This window comes from Lissotriton helveticus, chromosome 1_2 (assembly GCF_964261635.1).
Source record: "Lissotriton helveticus chromosome 1_2, aLisHel1.1, whole genome shotgun sequence".
In the NCBI taxonomy this organism is placed as follows: domain Eukaryota; kingdom Metazoa; phylum Chordata; class Amphibia; order Caudata; family Salamandridae; genus Lissotriton; species Lissotriton helveticus.
This window is the reverse complement of record NC_136058.1, coordinates 230,211,421-230,224,868: the sequence shown is the minus strand read 5'-3', so window position 1 is coordinate 230,224,868 and position 13,448 is coordinate 230,211,421. Positions and strand designations below refer to the sequence as shown.

General features: G+C 48.3%; 1 protein-coding gene across 1 annotated transcript in view; it reads right to left on the bottom strand.

Annotated features, from left to right (window-relative positions):
* Positions 1-13,448, bottom strand: part of LOC144799957 (cytochrome P450 4B1-like) — a 144,200-nt gene that overhangs the window by 107,633 nt on the left and 23,119 nt on the right. The window lies entirely within an intron of this gene.

The following is a 13,448-nucleotide window of genomic DNA, read 5'->3' as shown; positions in this document are numbered from 1 at the left end:
CACTTACTGGGAAGGGAACCTCAGCCCTATTTATTAACGGGTTGAGAACAACATGGCCTCACGAATCCATGCCATATCATCCAAGCCTTGGCTATTCCAACTTAACTATCTACATATGATTTGCTACACCCCTGAAAGGTTATGAAAGATGAGTAAAGGCGCACTTTCCACAAATGTACAATGCCCACCTATTGCATCTTTCTACACGTCAAGTGGGACTGGCCCTGTAGCCAAACATTTAAAATATGTACAAGACGCTCTAGACACAGTAGTAGGCCCCCAAAATGGTCCTACTAGGGACACACGAAAAATGAGAGGGCTACAGTAGCAATTCCACATTAATTGGATGCCTAACTGCCAAAAGCCAACATTCCACAAATATGGAAGGCATACATTCCCCCTTCCCAACAAGTCTGGGTAAATGGGATGGACCACTGTGCACACCTCAAGAGAGATGTTCATGAAGCTAGGGGTTGCCTACACCAACAAAGATCATAAACACCGGGTGGGACTTCTTTCAATCATGTAATGTGTAAACCACATGCTGCTAAAGGTATCACCTATGCTGTAATCCCAAATAGACACAATCTTGAAGGGCCCACAAGGTGTGCAAGATGATCCTGTGTACGTAACCACAGACATACCCACACAAAGGGTGGAAAAAACACGATCAAGGTCATAAAGTTGAATACAAAGTTGCTTCTCCTTTTCTGTAAGAGATTTCTTTTAGAGATTCCTTGGCTCCATTTGTTCTCTCCCAATGTCATTTGTCACGTTATATAAAGATTTACATTGAAAATCCAATATTAACGCAATTAAAATAATATCAAAATATTATATTACAAATATATTAGTAATGCTTATAAATTACCAAAGTATTTTGTTGCACAACAAACAAAAATTTAGTGCGTAGATCGGAGTAACATACACAACAAAAAGTAATATGATCTCTCATCCCAGCATTCAAGTTAAAAATAAGTCAAAGCAGAGATAAAAAGGGCAGGGCAACGAGAAAGGACATATTATAGTTTCAACTTAGAACACACTGGAAGATTAAGTCAGATGTAGTCCGCCGTGGTATGAGGTGAACTTCCTGGCTGAGTGAAAGGAAAAATTGCTCTATTATTTTAAAGTATGTTAGGTCTGATTTCTAGTTACTTTATAACTCATTTGAAGCACCCTTTGTTTTATAATTTGAGATAGACTGAGATAAAATAATTTACCCATATTTACACAATTTCTAGTTAAATGCCAAAACTAGGTAACTGAGACAGAAAATGTCCACCTTAGCCCAATCATGTGAGTTTGGGCATGACCTTCTGATCCTACACGAGCCATTCCTCATCTGACCTTCACATTCAGTACCTGCTGACCCAGAGATGAACAGCTTATCTTCAGCAGTTGCAGGTATTCAAGCAGTACATTGTTTTGGGGTAGTAAGCATTAATATAGCCTTATAGCCCGTCGTAGAGGGCTATACCATCTATTAAAGGCCCTCTCTAGCGTTAAACAAGGGAGAGGGACTTTAATAGCCGGTATAGCCCAGCTACGAAGGGCTATAAGGCTATTAGAACATTCTGCCACTAGAGGGCAGAATGTTCTAACAAAAAAAAAACAAAGCCTTATGGGAGCATGAGAGGATTGGAATCCCCTCAGGCTCCCTGAAGCCTTTGTTCACAGCCAAAGCTGTGAACAAAGAAACATTGGAATGTTGGAGCTCCAGGCTTTACCAGCCATTATAAGCCCGGAGAACTCCATTGTTTTCAATGGAGCTCCCAACATTTCAATGTTCTAATTAGGGTTATTGGTCAGCTGACCTCTGACATAAGAATAAGCATTCTCATCTCAGTTTGGAATGTGTTACAATTAAACAATGACTCTTAAAAAAAGAGTCAGCTTTCTTTGAAAGGTAAATTAATTTGTATTTAAATAGATTCCATCTCATACACTTGGCATGCCACGGTGTTTAATCCCACAATGCGTTGCAGGCAGAGAAATATCCAGAGGTGAGATGTTGGCACCAGTAAGATCACACACCTTCTTCAGCACTGATTGCTGTAAATCTACAGCCTACTACTCTTCTCACAATGATCCCAACCTCAATGCTGTTAAAAATAATTTAGTCTTATTTCCTACTAAAGATTACCTCTGCCACTGTAGTTTACTCCAGTTGGGCCAGTTGACCAGAACATTTCTCACACCAGTCCTGCTTGGTGGAATTAGGCCAACAGGGTACTGCTGCTTCCGGGCCTGCTGTCTGAGCTACACTTCACCACTGTTATCCATCCTGTAACTGGTTGTGGGTACCTCACTCAACACCATGTCATCAAGCACGCCAATAGGACTCACCATACAATGCACTTCAGAGTGCACGCAGGGTGGCCATATAGTCTTTCTTCTAATCAGACCTTTTCATCCAGCAGCCCTAATATTATACAGGCAGTTTTCAACTTTCTCTACTGGGAGGGTTTATTAGAAGGAGCTACATTTATTGTATTGTCTTGCATTATTAGTTATGGTATGTACTGTGCTGGACACTAGGATAGAAGTTGCCCCCTCCCTGGAAGACTCCCTGGTAGTGTTCTGCTAAACGCTTCCAGCTGCTCACTCTTAGGGTGATCCGCAGCCATCGGGTGAGCCAGTCTCCCACTTAGGAATACTGCTGTGTTGGGATCCTTTCCTTAGTTACAGACTGCTGGAGGAGCCATTATCTACATATTCAATCCCAGTGTATGAACTTAGGGCATGTATGGAACCTGTACAACTCCCCTACTCAACTGTACCAACCAGACAATGCACATTAGTACAGTATTGTCAAAGCAGACCAAGTTAAAAAATCACAGGACATGTTTACTTACGTTTTACAAGTCCTGGCATTGTTAAACCCCCAATGTTCTGTTTCACTACAGCAAGCCTAGCTCTCAAATAGACCAACACTAGGTTACCTTATCTAGTAACCTATTTAATAAGTGATAACTTCAGTTTGGGAATAGCTAAAGAAATCATTCTTCCACTCATTAATTTGAATTATATTTTTTAATCCTCCTTAATTGTAAAGTTAGAGTATAAACTTCTATTTTGCAAATGGCACTTTCAGAAAGTTGCCATTTTCCTGCCTAAACTAAATATGCTTATTGCCAGTGCCCAGTGCCACAAGGCTGTTAATACCCCTCCTGGGGTGCCAGATGCATTAATTCCAGACAGGTGACAAAAGAACCTTGGGTGTGGGCAGTGATGTTCCTCTCCTCAGCATGATGGCCAGAGGGTTGCCTGATGGCCAGGGGATTGTACCCTGCCCTTCCTGCCATCACAAAATGCCTGCCCTGTCACTGGCAAATGCAGCCCACACCGGGGCCTGCCGGCCATTTGTTTCCCTAGACAGACTCAAGCTAAAGCAAGAGAAAAAGAAAGGACTAACCAGTTTATGAATAAACAAAGGAGGTGTTCCCCAAGCATAGAAAATGAAAGCAGCACTCTCAGAACCTTTCATCATAACACTCCTGGGTCTATGGAGACTCTGAACAACGATTGCCTTGCTGACTGCAACTTGATGACGACTGGACCTGCTTGCCCTGAACCCAGGACTGCAGAAGTGACTCCAAGATTTAGATGGCTGACCTCCGGCTTGAGCTACATGGGCTCACATAGCTTCGAAGCCCCTTTCTTGACTCTGCCCTGTTGACCAGCACCAACTGGACCTGACTGAACCCGCTGCTGACCTCTGCTGGAGTGACTCCTAACCACCAAGAGTTGCCCCTTCAGATCATGGGCTCTTGCCTGTCGTAATATGTACTTCTCCATTCTCAAAACTGCAAGAACCGGACTCCAGGTGAAAAGCCAGAGGCTCTGGGTTCTTCAAGTTGAAAAAAATGGTCCCCAGTCTCCTTGCAAACGTAAGCCAACTTTACTGAGGTCAACACAGAACCCGCATCCAGCGGCCGATGCAATCTTTCTAGAAACTGACCCTAGACTTCGCTGGCGGGGCTCTTCGCATCAACACCAACTGCTCGTCTTTCCTGCCAAAGCAAAATTCTGATTGTCGACCAACTCTTAGCGCCGATGACAACTATACCCGTCTCAAATGTACAAACTAAAATAACTGCCCTTACCGGCACAATCTACCCAACCTCTGTACCATTTCAGCCTCTCTGCTCTCTATCAGAGCAATGAACCAGCACTGCAAGGATAGGTCGTCAGATTGTTCCAACAGAGCAGCCTGGAATTCCTTTATGACATAACAACAGCAGGTAACAACTTTTGTAATTTACGGTTCCTTAGTTTTAGCAGTAAATTACGGATTTAGAATCTAGTTACTCATGTTAGTGGCTCTCAGTGAAAGCCATACATAACAGTTTTATTCAAACTCAATCATTTCTTTATATGAGCTTTCAAAGGTGTGCCAACTGTAGAGCACCATAACCTAAAGCAATCAGTCCCTCTTTCTGACAAGCATTTGCAATACAACCAGTCTTGCATTTGCAGACTTAGAGCTATTGGCATTGTAAATGAAAATGTCTTTTACCCATGTGTTTTTGTCATTAAAACTTTACACCGGGAAGGAAAATCTGGTAGTTTGGTAACAGAACACTCCAGATGTGTATTAGGTTCGAATCTCTGCTGGCACATTTTGAGAAAGTCAACTGCCTACTTTTTTGTAGCTCATAAGTATCTTCTGACAGAGAGCCTGGAGAGGTTTTAGCACTAAACATGAACATTATTTTCGTCCTATCCCTAACGGAAAACATATTTATAAATATAATAAATAAAACGAATTTATGACAGGTTTCAGCACATAATCCACATGAATAGAAGTTTTGCCAGCTCCCTGTAAAAAAATTATTAATCTCTTGTTTTCCTTGTAAATACTCACGTAAAATAGACACGTTGCATTTACGTAAGTCTTTTGTTCATGAATTATTATTCCAATCTTCCTGTGTCACCCACACCTCTGCTTTAACTACTGAGTACAGTGAAAACAACACGTCTGCACTATTCACCTAAAGCTATTCCCATTGCCCATTCTACAGAGACGTTTTCTATGTGCTAAAGGTAACCACTAGATGGCAGTCCCACTCTATTCTACAGAAACTGGAGGGACGCTGTGAAAAGTTGAAGACATATCTGGCATGTAAAAGCAAATTAATATTTAATGTTGTTGAACGAGTGATGTTCATTATAATTGCGGAAACCGTGATGAAAAGCTTTTTGCAGATACGTAATACTTGTGGAAAAGATTTTCCACCAAATGCCATTCAAACAGTGTGGTGTGGGGACTCAGGTCCACATGGTGAGTAGTGATGGACGCAGACAGTTGGTAGTATGGTGCAGTAACTGGCCCAGGGCACGTGCGCCCATCCCCTTTTCTAAACAGGTTCACCTGACGGTGACGCCTGTGGTGGGTGGGTGAATAGTGTGGGTTACACCAGCAGTGGAACACTAGAATTTATCCAGCCGGATACTACAGATAGAAGCTGATATTTTTCTTATCTTTTGATTGTTATGTTTGTCTAACACCCAGAAGATAAAGTTCAATGATGCAGTTAGAGATCCTACCAAAAACGAACAATTACCCATGCAGTAAATCAGTAAGTGTATGTGCACAGGTAAGGCAAAACAATCCTTCCATTTAATGGTTATAAACTAAATTTGGTACTATGACGGCGCGGTTGCTATATTACACTGGTTTCCGCACACACGCAAAAACAAATTATCGAGCAAATTTATAGACATGGGCTTGATTATGGCAAAGAGGGAGCTAACCAGGGGATGGAAATCAAGGGCGGCGCCAACACACCAGAGATGGCTGAATGAGTTCCTGAAATGGGCTGCGGCGGAGAGCACAATTAGGTACCAGCTGGCCCGACGTAGACCAGATGAGAAAGCTCAGGAAGCAGCACTGGTGTGGGAAGTCCTGGTTCAAGCTCTCAGAGGTAGTGCAGTAGAGAGTGAAGAGGAGGGGGAGGACGTAGATCCAAGGACCCTAGGGGAGGCGTCACCAAGCCAAGCACCTGCACCAGACACACGAACACAATAACCGACTCACATTCCGACACCAGACACAGGTACGGACACCAGGGGGGGAGGGGGCGGAGAGTGGAGAAGGAGAGACACATCTCAGTTCCGATAGCGGACACGATACACGTTTAATGGGTGTTGGGGGGCGATAAGTGTTAAAAGCAGAGAGCGGTAGACCGCTTGGGTTGACTGCACTAACCAGTTGAATCTAAAGGAGGCTGTCGAAGAGTGGAACGCCGCCCGGCCTCCGGGATGTGGGTTATAAGGATGTGTGCATGCTAACCGGATGGAACTTCAGGGCCTACGGTCCCGTAACAAAATAACTGCGAATATGTTGTATTACCTGTACTAAACTCTGCAATAAAAATTGTTTTAAAAAATAAAAATAAAAAAAAAAGAAACTAAATTTGGTACTGAGTGCTGAAAAAATATATCAACTAGCAACAGCTGTGGTTGCTGAGGAAAGGAGGCAGATTTTCTTGTCAGGCTGGAAAATGTCTTATCTCCTTTCCCCACGATTACGTGCAGGGGAGGGGAGCGAAGGTAAGAGAGCGAGAGAGCTGCAAACTAACAACTCATTCGCTTCCCAGAAAGGGGAGGGTGAACAGGAGCAGCCTGCTGTGAGTTTGGCCCTGGGTTATCTTTATCAACCATTCTTGATCTCAGAGGAAGAGGATGGTGTGCAATGGTCAGAGCTGTCAACTCTGGAGCTGGGGATCCGTGTATGCTCTGCGTGAGCTCAACATCCTGTGATTCTGGGTAAATCACTTAATTTCTCCTGCACCTCTGGAGAATGCAATGGAACAATAGAATGTATCCAGCCAGATACTACATCCCTCCCAAACTTTAATGAAAAGAAATGTAGGAGAGTAGGGTCTGCTATCCTATGGTCACCCCAAATTTTTGCTTTTTGCTTCACTGGTTTATGACTTAATGTGGCTGTGGGCCTGCTAATAAGACCCACAGCCTGCTGTTCTCTCTCTAAATTAATGCCAATGCACACTAGTTGCATTGCGAATTGGAACTGGTTCACCTTATTGGCCCCTGTAACAGTGTACCCCAGGTACCCAGGGCAGAGGTGTTTCCAAGGCCTACCAGGGGCTGCAGCATGTATTATGCCACCCCTGGCCTGGCCTCCATATTTGACACAACTGGCTGATCACTCAAGTTGGTGTAATCACCCCTTACTTAGGTATAGTATGTCTATATCTAACCTAAAATGGACACATATGTTCCTATCAGCCACTCCTATGGAAGGCCTCATCAATCCTGGAGGCAGAGTGCTTGGAAATATGTGAGATGGTGCTCTAGCATGAGCTGAGCCTGTCTGCAGCTTTCGGAACCACTTCCTGTAGCTGTTCAATGATACTGCCATACCATATACTCTTAAGTGCATTATAATCCTCGCGGTTATTTGCTAACTTTGGTTTGGCTTTATCAAAACATGTCGAGTAAGGTGTCATACGAATTGGCCAGTTCTGGCGACGGGGGCAGCATTCCACCCTTCTAGAGGGACACAACATGTACATAACCTGAACCCCGGTTAAAGTTAAACTAGAGCCTCAGCATCACAAAATGGATGCTGCCACCACAGACACAAGTCTGACCTCCTGCTGCTGGGAGTCCTTACAGCGAGGGAGGCTTGGACAAAGGGTTTCCTGCCTTGGGAGGTGTTAGCACCACCCCAGACAGGATTTTGTGTGTTGGGTAGGACAGGGCTGAATAGAATGAGACATGCCTGGGGCACACAAGGTGTCCCTGTGCATAAGCCAGTCCAAACCGGTGCTGGGGCTTCACAGCCCCAGTTTTGGTGCGGAGCTGGACAAAGGAAAGGGGGTGTAGCCACCCCCCTTCCTGGTCCCACCCAGAGGAGGGACCTAGCAGGTAATCCAGCCCCTAGATTTGGAATAAGAGTAGGAGCTGTGTCCCAAGACTTCAGATCATCCTGAACTTGACTTGAAACTAAGAAGAAAACTGGACTTCGACATTCTGCTGCACAGAAGACTGAAGAGAATCTCCCGTGTGGCCAAGGAGTGACCACCCTGTGAACACAGGCACCAACCAGCAACTCGACGTCTGGTTTGCCACCGCCTCCCGCCGGAGCTCGAGCATAGAGCCCGACAAGACCTGGATTCCCAGACATCTCACAGCCCGATCCACAGTCCCTGAAAAGAAGGGACCCATGGAGGCATCGAGAGACGTGGGACCGGCCATCTTGAAAGACCCCCGAGAAGCTGACTGCGCAGCACCCGCTGGTCTGGTTGCGCCAGACTTGCCCTTGCTCTCCTGAAAAGGAGCACCCGCTCTGACCTTGCTGGTCCGAGTAACAAGCTTTTTCTACTTCCTGCGTGGCTTGCATTAGCCAAGGCCTGTTTGCTCCAATCAAGTTGCCGACACCGCCATCAGCTAGACCCTTTGTGGGACAGCTCGTGATGGACTCCTGGACGTCCTTGACCTCTTCGTGTCCACGTGGCTGCGGAGACAAGCTGCACCTCTTCACCTGTTTGCACCCAACATCGCCTGGTTCCATCCTGGTTCCACGGTAGTCACTGACTAGTGACTTTGAACATTGTCCCCTCTGCTTTCAGGTCTTCACATCTTCAGATCCATCCTTGGATCCACCGGAACTCTCCTCGACGACCCGCCTGCAGCATCTTCATCTCCAGGCACCATCGACCTGTGTGACGAAACCCGACACTACTTGGCACCTGTGCACCCGCTTCCTGTGGGTGATGTAACTCAGCAACGCCAGTGTTCCTACACTGGTACACACCTCTAGTGCCTAGATCTAAAGTTTTGTCCTTCTAGGTCAGTCGGAAGGTTCCTAAAACACTAACTTTGTAACTTTTACGCACCATTGACATTGCATTGGTGCATGCGTGTGCTTTAAGCGCTGCACCCGAGTCACGCGGGCCTTTCCCGACTTCTTCACTGTTAGTCCCGAACAGCTCCAGCGATTCCCCAGGCCCTAGGCTTATTTCCTTTCAGATTGGTGGTTCTTATACCACTATTTTAGTATATGGTTTAAGTGGCCCCTGGGGCTCATCCATATTGTGCAACTTTTGTATATTTAAACTGTGTTTTGTTTTAACACATTTGCTTCTGTGCTCATAAAGAGTATAGGGGATATTTGTAGTAAATAAATATATATATATTTTCAATATATATCTGTGTGGTGTCCTTTCATTTGGTATTCAAGGGGATTGTGTATGGTAAAACAGCTTGCTTCACATGCCTTTACAGAGTTTAGCCTAAGACTGCTTTGTCTACGCTACTAGGATAGCTGGTCTATAAGGTTGACTTACAACCAATCATCATAAGGGTCGCTTGGCATGGTACAAGGTGATCACTAGAACTAGTGAGCATCATATACTAGGCCAACTTCTCACAAGAAACACACAAAAGTCCAACCTGTAACAAGACAAATAAACAACATATAGCACGAAGTGAGTCTCTTCAGACTGTCAGCCAGGTAGCGCCAGAGCTTTGGACCACACGGTCAGGATGCTTTCATCCGCCTTGGCGATTGTTCTGTGGATCGGACTGGTCTCGCGGCATTAGAGTCTATGTACAATATTTTAGTATTGGTGCATCTGGAGCTGTGGTGGAATCCACTCTGGAACATCTTGGTGAGTGAGGCCTTTCCTTGGAGGTGGCGTGCTTGATATTATTCCTCGCTCCTGACTGCCGAGCAACATCGACATGCTTCTCTCGTCTGGACTCACCTCTCACTGGAGCCTCCTGGACGGCCTTCCTGCCGGGCTGCTATGGGACCTGTGAACTGTGCGGTCTTCGTGTAAGCTGCGCAAAGGCGTAGCAGAGGAACTGCCAACAGGACACAAAGCCAAGTTGCTCATGTAGTGTAGTGTCTTCGTCTAGATGTTCCCACCGCCAGGACTCAGGTTCTGTGCCTTCCCCAGATGGTCTTCGGTGACCAGTCTTCGACTGTGAACTCCATGCTTACCGTGCCTGTCATGGAGCTGCCGCTGACGCATCTCTCCTATTCAGATTCCCCTTTCACTGGAACTCCATCGAGGCCCTTGCCCCTGGATTGCCATGTGACCGCATGAGCTGTGCGGGCCTTTGCGTACGCCACACTTAGGAGTCACTGCAGAACTCCCAACAGGGCCACGGCCAAGTCTTGTGTAATCCCAAGGGTGGATGTTCCAATGGCCGGGTATGCTCGACTTCGGTAGGCGGAAGATTGACGGGGGCACACAGAAGGTTCTTGGGTGGTTCGCCTGGTGGTGCTCCTTGGTGATGATGCACCTGGATGATGATAAATCAGTGATTGTTCTTCAGTTGGGCAACATGCGGCGATCTATTGGCTTGGGCGACCTTGTGGAGTGAGGAGGACTAGATGGAATTCGCCGCCCCTTGCAGTTGTATTCCAACAGGTGCACTATTGAGACGTGGTTCTATTGATACCAAGCAGCTGGTGACAGGTGAGAGGACGGTCGAACTGCGAAGCATGGGGCTTGGATGCAGATCATGCTTTCTAGCGGCTTACGGTTGGTCCTCCCGTGAAGCTGTCTCCAGTGACGTCTCGGTACCCCGGTGTCTGGCTCGTGCTGATGTACACCTTCTCCAGTGCTGGCACGAGTCCTCTGTCCTGTCGCTCTTCTACGTTCCATCTTGAGTGCCTGTGGTTGTTGTGTGCCCTGTGGCACTGTACCACTGTTCTTTCCTCCTTTGCGGAGTGGCATCCTGCCACTCTCTCTTCTTCCTTCCGACCAGGTCCTCACTTGGATGTGGCGCCCTGCCAACTGTCTCATGTTTGCTCCACATGGACATCTCGCTGGTCGCGTCCTTCTTGGGACAGTCTTTCCTTTTCTGCGGACCTGTCGCAGGCCTGTCCTGTCAGTAGGACTTGCATGTTCCTCTTGGGGACTTTCACTGGCACTATCCCTTCCTGAAGGATTTTGCGGGGTCCCTCTACCCTTCGCTCGAGGCTGTGCCATCGTGGCGCCTGCTTCTTCCTTCTTTCTGGTGTGCTTGTCCGGACAGGTCACTTTGTGTGACGTGTTTCTTGCTTGCCGAGTGACGTGACGCCTGGTCACGTGTCGCCAGGTGTCGGAGCATCTGTTGCTGTGGCGGCCTGGTACTTGGGGTGTGTGACTCCTCTTTTGCCTGTCGTGGGTCACCGCCGGCTCCGTTTGAGGCAGTGCGAGGGAGGAAACTGTGTGGTCTTCGGCCCACTGCTAGGCTTCGCTGGGGCGATGGAGAAGTGGATGCTCTGCTTCCTGCGTTCAGCAGAGCTTCTTCGTGTAGATGTCTCTATCTCCCGGGCGCCTGCTGTGCTGTGAAGTTTACTGGTGCGGCCTTCTGTACTTAGCACACTTTGTCTTCGTCTTGGACGCTTTCTTCTGGCACTTGGTGTGCCTGTGGTGTAGCTTGTGGTTGTGTCTGTACACCAGCAGGAGCAAACAATGTGATCACCTCTCTGGCAGTGGCGTTGGGCAGCCCCTTGTGGTGCGTGCTCTGCAGCAGTCTTTCTTGTGCTTTTGGTGGGGATAGCTACCTCGAGACATTGCCGTCTGGCTGGTCTCTCACTTTCGCTGGTGGCTATTTGGGGTGGTGCTGGTTGCATTTGGCTCTGGGTTTTTTGCAGCTCTCTGTGGGGTTTGTCAGTCTCTCCCTGTGTTTTGCGAGGGTGGCAGGCAGTGCTCCATTTTCTACTGCCAGGTTCCTGGGGCATACAAACACTGAGGCCACTCCTACATGTGTACTTTGTCATGCTAGGCACTGCAGGTGCTGCAAGTCTGGGTGGGCCAGTGCATGCTGATTGAGCCTGTGTGTTGCTTTTGTTTGGGTTGTGGTAAGGTTGGTTGGCTGCAAACTCTCTTGTGGCTCAGTGTGAGGATTGCGGAGGCACTCCGTTTTCGTAGTGATGCAGCTGGCTTGTGGGTGCAGGGGGGGCTCCTTCATGTACAGCTGGCATCAGTTCACATGGGCTGTCCTGCGGCACTTTATCTATGTTCACCTTTGTCCTTCAGGCAGCGGTGTGGTCCAGTGGTCACTGGGTGGTGCTGTGAGTGATTTCAGGGAGGCCACTGTAGCTTTCCTGACACTGAAGGCCTCTGGAGCCATAGTAGATTCTGCGGTGTGCTCTCCCGCTTATTGGGTGCTGCACTGGAAGCATTGTGCTTTCCATTGGGTTCAGGGAAAGGTTCCTCACTTGTTGAGGGCTGTGTCCCACTTGCTAGATGCCTAAGGCTTGCGTGACCCTGTGCTGGTGTGTGGTTTCTTTACCCGTGCCAGTGACTGGGCAGTTGTTGGAAGCAGAGTCCTTTTCTTGGGTCACGGTGTGCAGTCAATGTTTTGTTGGTGTATCTGCTTGCATGGTGCTTGTATGCAACACATTTGATGTGGCACCTTGACCACCAGGGGGCGCTGCCACTATTTTCTGGCCTACTGCATCTTTCCTAGTGCAGCGGGCCGTGGGGGAAGTCTGTGCAGAGGCAGTAACTTCCGCAGTTGCTCCTACCGCTTCTTGTAGCAGGTGTGGTGCCGCTCGTGTCAGCCAGGTGGCGCTGCATGCACCTCGCTGGCAAGGGCTCACCTCACTGACGCATGCATGATTTGAGCTACCAGTGCGGGGGAGGCATGCAGCGCTGGAAGGCCGATCATCTCAACCCTGATCGGGCGGTCTCCGGAATGGCCTCACTAAGTGTGTGCTCTACTTCCCCTATTCCTGCACAGGCGGCCCTACCAGTGTGGCAGGCGACTCCTGACTGTGCCGGCCTTGAAGGCGGATTGCAGGGAGCATGTCCATCGCTCCTGAGCACTGGAGACCAACCCCATGGGACGGCAGGGGTTACTTTTGCTTCTCCTCACTGCTGCTGCGGTCGCTGCAGTCAACTCTTGACGCTGGGAGCAGGGCCGGCCTGTACTTTACTTTTCCAAGACGGAGGCCCATCCGCTGGCAGTCTTTTTTACGGCCTTGGTGCGGTCAGCACCATCTTGCCGACGCTCTTCTCCCCTCTCCTGCGGGTGGGCAGGGGTCGTGGCAGGTGGTTCTGTGGTTGGTGAGAGGTGGCAGGGCTGCATGCTCTCGCCTCTACTCAGAAGTCTTTGGGCCTCGCAGCTCCAGCAGCTCAAACATTCTTCCTCGTCTCTAAGGTGGCATCAATGGACGGCGGGCTCCTCCGCCTTGGATGAGTGTGTGTGATGCCGGGCAGTCGCTTTAGAACATCACGGCTCCCTTTTCCATCACGGCAGGTTTCTCTTTGTCCTTGATGAGGTGAACTGGCAGGCAGTACCGGGCTGGGGGCTGCCGGTGTGGGCTTCATTCACTCCTGGGGTGGACTGACCATGCCACGCAGGGAGCTGTGCCATTGCGCACTCTGTCCGCTTCCCGTGGCTCCCCTCTGCCATGGAGAGCAATGGAGCAGCTGCTGGGTGGATGGCAGCTGCACCGGCGAGAGGAAGTG